The sequence below is a fragment of the Palaemon carinicauda genome, chromosome 18 (genome assembly GCF_036898095.1).
Source record: "Palaemon carinicauda isolate YSFRI2023 chromosome 18, ASM3689809v2, whole genome shotgun sequence".
Taxonomy (NCBI): Eukaryota; Metazoa; Arthropoda; class Malacostraca; order Decapoda; family Palaemonidae; genus Palaemon; species Palaemon carinicauda.
The window spans coordinates 3289200-3296699 of record NC_090742.1 but is presented as its reverse complement, the minus strand read 5'-3'; positions in this window follow the sequence as shown (position 1 = coordinate 3296699).

The following is a 7500-nucleotide window of genomic DNA, read 5'->3' as shown; positions in this document are numbered from 1 at the left end:
TTACTGCATTACGATAAGCGCTTTACGTTGTGATGTATGGTAAGACAGACGATGCATGAATCTAGCTGGTGTTGCCGACTGCATCACGTACATCGCATGGCGTAGCGATGAATCGCAAGACAGACTATGCATAAATCTATCTGATGTTGCTAACTGCATTACGCACTTCACATGACGTTGCGATGAATCGCAGGACAGACGATGCAGAAATCTATCTGGTGTTGCTGACTGCATTACGCACTTCACATGACGTTGCGATGAATCGCAGGACAGACGATGCAGAAATCTATCTGGTGTTGCTGACTGCATTACGCACTTCACATGACGTTGCGATGAATCGCAGGACAGACGATGCAGAAATCTATCTGGTGTTGCTGACTGCATTACGCACTTCACATGACGTTGCGATGAATCGCAGGACAGACGATGCAAAAATCTATCTGGTGTTGCTGACTGCATTACGCACTTCACATGACGTTGCGATGAATCGCAGGACAGACGATGCAAAAATCTATCTGGTGTTGCTGACTGCATTACGCACTTCACATGACGTTGCGATGAATCGCAAGACAGACACTGCATAGATCTATCTGGTGTTGCTGACTGCATTACGGACTTCACATGACGTTACGATGAATCGCGAGACAGACGTTGCATAAATCTAGCTGGTTTTGTCGACTGCATTGCGCACTTTGAATGATGTTGCGATGAATTGCAGGAAAAACGCTGCATGAATCTAGCTCCATAATGAGAGTATTCTTTGAAAAGTGATGATCATAATAATTATGACCCATTACTTCGTTAATTCATATCAAAATGTATCATAAGAATTAAAAAAATGACCTTGACCTTAACATGTATTAATTGGCGTGGATTTTCATACACTCAAATATAAACCAAGTTTTGGGTCTTTGTGACAACGATGTCCAAACGTATGGCTAATTACGTGAATTGGAAATTTTGTTTAACCTTTGACCTTGACCTTCCAAAATTTAACAATTTCTAACCTTTTAACATACCAGTTATTCCCTGCAAGTTTCATTACTCTACGATTAAAATTGTGGACAGGAAGCTGTTAAAAAACAAACACACACATCACACAAACATACACAGGGAGTAAAACATAACCTCCTTCCAACTTCGTTAGCGGGCGTAATGATAAACATGAGAATGCGTAAGCACTCTATATTTATACATTTCTATGAATACATATAAATATCATAAAAGCAATCTATCAAATACCATTTCCCGTGTGACCTGCGGAAGGCAGAAAAAAACCTACCGGACAAAACACGGTATTCAATTGCACGTCATCAAAAGGAAAAAAAAACACACGGGACATATTTTCAACTGTCATTTAAAATATTCAGTGACAAACATTAAAATCAAATACAATGTTTTTATTCAGGGCTTTGTTTAACAGCAGGTAATACTCTGAGGTAAAAAAAAAAGGGTGTGTGTTCATAACTATTGGTAGTGAATAGACCAGTATTCTCTGATTGTACTAATTATATCATTTCTAACGATAGCGTAACATGAATTTATTCCATATCGCGTTCAATACAAGTTGACACTCTCTCTCTCTCTCTCTCTCTCTCTCTCTCTCTCTCTCTCTCTCTCTCTCTCTCTCTCTCTCTCTCCTCTCTCCCCTTTACACTACACTAAGCACTTTCAAATACCTGCTATTAGTCTCTCTCTCTCTAGACTAAGCAATTTTAATTCCATGCTACTAGTCTCTCTCTCTCTCTCTCTCTCTCTCTCTCTCTCTCTCTCTCTCTCTCTCTCTCTCTCTCTTCCCTTTACACTACACTAAGCACTTTTAATTACCTGCTATTAGTCTCTCTCTCTCTCTCTCTCTCTCTCTCTCTCTCTCTCTCTCTCTCTCTCTCTCTCTCTCTCTCTCCTCTCTCTCTCATTCAAAATCTCGAGACGTATAGTATCTTAGAATAGATTTATATTTTATTGACAAAATAACATACAAATCATCCATTAGTACATAAGAATAATATACAAATATTTTGTCCAACATACAGCTGATATTCAAAAGCAAACCATTATATAATACAATATTTAATTCATGACATAAACGAGTTTACTAGAATAATGCTAATAATTATATGTTTCATTAAGAAACGTGAAACATCTGAAATCATATAAAAATTATGCAATAGAAAACCATGCTTGAAATCACATCTTGTTACTCTCAGACGTCTCTACGATATATATTTCCCTTAAATCCATGCATCCAAGCTCTCATCCATCTACCAGAGGCTCCTAAAATGCCATATTCTTTTTAAAACTAATGGAAGTAAAGGAGAACAAACTCAAATCAATCAATCAATCAATCAGTATGATATCTTGTCACTCTCAGACGTCTCCTCGATATATATTCCCCTTCAATCCACGCATCCAAGCTCTCATCTATTCACTATAGACCCCTAAAATGCCCTTTTTAAAACTAATGGAAGGAGGAAAACTCAAATCAATCAATCAATCAATCATTATCTTAAATCTTGTCACTCTTAGACGTCTCTACGATATATATTCCCCTTCAATCAACGCATCCAAGCTCTCATCTATTTACTATAGGCCCCTAAAATGCCAAATTCCATTTGCAACTAATGGACGTAAATGATGATTATTCAACCTACCTCTATCCTTCCATCACTCTAATCTACCCGTACATCCCCGTTACCCTAAAGCTCCATATTTCCTATCTAACTGGTGGCCCTTCGGGTTGACTTTTCTCCTCCCCTCCTACTGCCTCATCTATTAGGGCTCCTAATAACCCATATTCATTATCCAATCGATGGAGCCTTTGGATTTCTATCCCTTTTCCACGTCCAGCCATATCTAATCCTGGGCCCCTTACAAGCAGGCTTGCCAGGTTGGCCTTTTTTGGGCCAAAAACTTCAAATTTGACCTTTTTTGTGCTAGATATCTAAACTGTCATATTTTCGTGCTAGATACCTAAATTTGGCCTTTTGAAATTGGTTAGCCTTAAATGCTATATTTTCGGCCTTTTTCTACTATTGATCAGACGTTGGCCTTTTCTCATTTGGAAACCCTGGCAACCCTGCTTACAAGTAACCTCTTGTGAATCTCCCAGCAATCAGTACCAGTTTCATGGGGTGTCTGATTTCTCTCTCTCTCTCTCTCTCTCTCTCTCTCTCATCTCTCTCTCTCTCTCTCCTCTCTCTCTCTCTCTCTCTCATTTTTGACTCCTTTGTCCGGACTCTTGATGCCTCGAACGAGCTATACAATGTACTTTATCTAACAGGAAATCTATGTTCTTTCTGATTTCTACTATTTGACTTTTTTACAATGACATGGTAGAAGGTTTTCTATATATATATATATTATATATATATATATATATATATATATATATATATATATGTGTGTGTGTGTGTGTCTACATCTCTATATATTTATCTATATATAGATATATATATATATATATATATATATATATATATATATATATGTATATATACAGTGTGTATATATATATATATACACATATATATTTTATATATATATATCAGTATATAATATATACATATATATATATATATATATATATATATATATATATAAAGAGATAGATGGGAAACACACACATTTATATACTCGTGTATGTATGTATGTATGTATGTATGTATGTGTATGTGTATATATATATGCATATATATGTGTATATATATATATATATATATATATATGGCAGTAAACATTTACTGCCATATATATATATATATATATATATATATATATATATATATATATATATATATATATATATATGGCAGTAAATGTTTCTGTATTGAACAGGGTTACATAAGTCTCTCTTTCTAGTTTATATATGACAGATCTATTTTAACATTGCTACTAAAGTTAAGATAATTTATATTCATTATTCGTTCCTTCTCATATTCTGTAGTTTATCTATTTCCTTATATCCTTTCCTCACTGGGCTATTTTTTTTCCTGTAGGATCCCTTAGACTTATACCATCCTGCTTTTCCAACTGGGGTTACAGCTTACCTAATAATAATAATAATAATAATAATAGTAGTAGTAGTAGTAGTAGTAGTAGTAGTAGTAGTAGTAGTAGTAGGATCTATCAGAACAGCTCAACCATATACCTTTGAAGTTCATCATTGTTACTCTCTAAAGCGTAAAGAAAAATCCATATAAAAACCAAGATAGCAGCAACTACAGAGTAATAATAGAAAACCCATCCATGTAACAGAAAATTTTCCCCCCAGACTTCTCTCCCCTTTCCGAACCGGAGACCTGCTACTTGAGTATCATTAGGAGCTTTACATTTCCCGGTTCTCAAACATTTGACCGGTATTACTTCGAGGGGAGAAAGAGTGGGGGGGGGGGGGGGTTAAAGACTCTAAGGGGTACATAGATGGGTATAAGGGGATGTGGTCATATGCAGATAGTACATACGTAACCACGAGCTTCCGGAATGAAGCTCGATGGAACGGGAGATAGAGTCAGATTTTTCTCCATTCTTACTTTAAGGTTTGAAGGTTTAAAGGCTACTTATGAATGGCAGAGGCTAGGGCAATGGATTGGCCTAGCTAGCAGGAAAATGCCATAGATACTGAAGATACATCAATACTTGAGGGTTTAAAGGTTTAAAGGCTACTCATGAATGGCAGAGGAAAGGGACAGTGAATTGCCCTAGCTAGCAGGAAAATGCCCTAGAGATTGAACATATATTCATACTTTTAAGGTTTAAAGGTTTAAAAGGCACTCATGAATGGCAGAGGCAAGGGCAATGAATTGTCCTAGCCAGCAGGACAATGCTCTAGAGACTGAACATATATCTATACTTTAATGTTTAAAGGTTTAAAGGCCACTCATGAATGACAGAAGAAACGGCAATGAATTGCCCAAACTAGCAGGACAATGCCCTAGAGACTGAACATATATCCATACTTCAAGGTTTAAAGGTTTAAAGGACACTCATGAATGGTAGATTCAAGGGACAGTGAATCACCCTAACTACCAGGAAACCGAACTATATACTTATGATCAGCGCCCAAGTTCCCTCTCCACCCAAGCTAGGACCAGGGAGGGACAGGCAATGGCTACTGGTGACTCAGCAGGTAGATCTGTAGGCTTCCCCAAACCGTTATCCTTAGCTCACAAGGATGGTGAGGTTGCAGACAAAACAAAAAATATCGAGCTTGAGCAGAACTCGAACCCTAACTCAACAGGTAGGCCTAAACCTGTAGGCACTCCCCAACAAGGATGGTGAGGTTGCAGACACTATAGAAACCATCGAGATTGAGCGGGGCTCAAACCCTGACTCAGCAGGTAGACCTGTATGCTCCCCCACTTGAATGGTGAGGTTGCAGATACTACAAGAACTATCGAGCTTGAGCGGGATTCGAACCCCGGACTCAGCTAATAGACTTGTATGCTTCCCCACAAGGATGGTGAGGATGCAGATATCACAAGAAACTATTGAGCATGAGCAAGCTGAAACCCTAGTCCAACAGAACGCTAGGCAGGGACATTTCCAATAGGAAATACAGTGACGAATTGGAACAGATTGAAAAATGACGATCACTTTTCCAATCTCCCGTCCGTCCAGATTACTCCCGGATCAATGTTCAACATGCACCATATATCTCACAGAGAGAGAGAGAGAGAGAGAGAGAGAGAGAGAGAGAGAGAGAGAGCGAGAGAGAGAGGGAGAGAGAGAGAGAGAGAGAGAGGAGGAGGGACCTCGCATGATTTGCACTGCCATGTATGAAAATCCGTTTTCATTTTTTTTCATTAAAGTCTACGACCACATTGCCATTTTTTTTTTTCAAATACACGACTGTATTCAAAAAGTTTTTACTACTCAATACTGTTTTCCATGGATCATTTCTTGGCATATCCTTTTTTTTTTTATTTTTCTCCTGTAATTACACTATCATTTCTAAAACTAATTGATTGAATATTGTAAGGTATCCAGCATCTTTCCTAAATATACTTTTCTATTCTTCTCCGGTAATTACAATATAATTTATCACAATAATTGATTAATTAATATATGTTATACAGCACCTTTTCCATATATCATTCCCTAGCAAACCTTTTTTTTATTTTTCTCCTATAATTACACTATCATTTTTCACAATAATTATTAATCAATATATGTTATACAGCACTTTTCCATATATCATTCCCTAGCAACCTTTTTTTTATTTTCCTCCTGTGATTATACTATCATTTTCCACAATAATCAATTGATTAATATATGTTATCCAGCACCTTTTCCATACATCATTCCTGGCAAACCTTTTTTTTTTTTTAATTCTTCCTCTATAATTACAATATCATTTCTCACAATAATCAATTGATTATTAAAAGTTATCCAGCACCTTTTCCATTTATCATTCTCCGGCATATTTTTTTTTCTCCTGTAATTACACTATAATTTCTCACACTAATTACTTAATTATTAAAGATAATCCGGCGTGGCCATTAACACCCATGTAAATTAAGCTTTTCACTCTATGATAAATGTATTTTCATTAAAAGCATAAAATAAGAAGAAATAGAAAACTACTGCTTATAAAAAAGTTTCTTCTACAATATGTTCATAATGTCTATAACATAATAAGTTACTCAGTCTCCGGCCACGGTCCAAAATCCCTGTCTGAAGTCTCAAATATATTCTACTTAAAAGTTCATCAAAACTAGTGCATTCAATAGTTCATAGTAAATGAGCAGTCATTATTATCAATTATTAATCATTAATTATTGATTATTAATTATCAATTGTTAATTATTATTATTATTATTATTATTATTATTATTATTATTATTAATAGCTAAGCAACAACCCTAGTTGAAAAAGCAGGATGGTATAAGACCAAGGGCTCCAACATAGTAAAAAAAACAATACACTCAAATATGAGCACAGTTTGAAGTCTCTGTGACAACGATGTCCAAACTTATGGCTGATTACGTGGACATTTTGATTGACCGTGACCTTCACCTTTAAGATTGACCTTCCAAAATTTGATGATTTCTATCGGCTTACATAACAGTTTATCCCTGTAAGTTTCATTACTCTACGATTAAAATTGCTGCCAGGAAGCTGTTCACAAACAAACACACAATATACACACAAACAGGGGTGAAAACATAACCTCCTTACAAATTCGTTGGTGAAGGTAAAAATCGAAAACCTGTCTACGAAGAGTAAGGTCATGTAGATCCCCCCACCCCGCCCCACCCCCAAGCTAAACTACATATTAACCCCATAAAAAAGGCTAAATAAACGACTAGTGTTTGTTGATCTGTTGAAAGCAAGAGAAATGAGGTACCTAAGTAAAGAGAAAGAAATAAGATGACTTAATAAAAACTGGGATAATTACAGTTCAGCAAAGAGTAAAGTCTCAAGATAAAGATGATCATATAACATTATTATTATTATTATTAATTATTATTATTATTATTATTATTATTATTATTATTATTA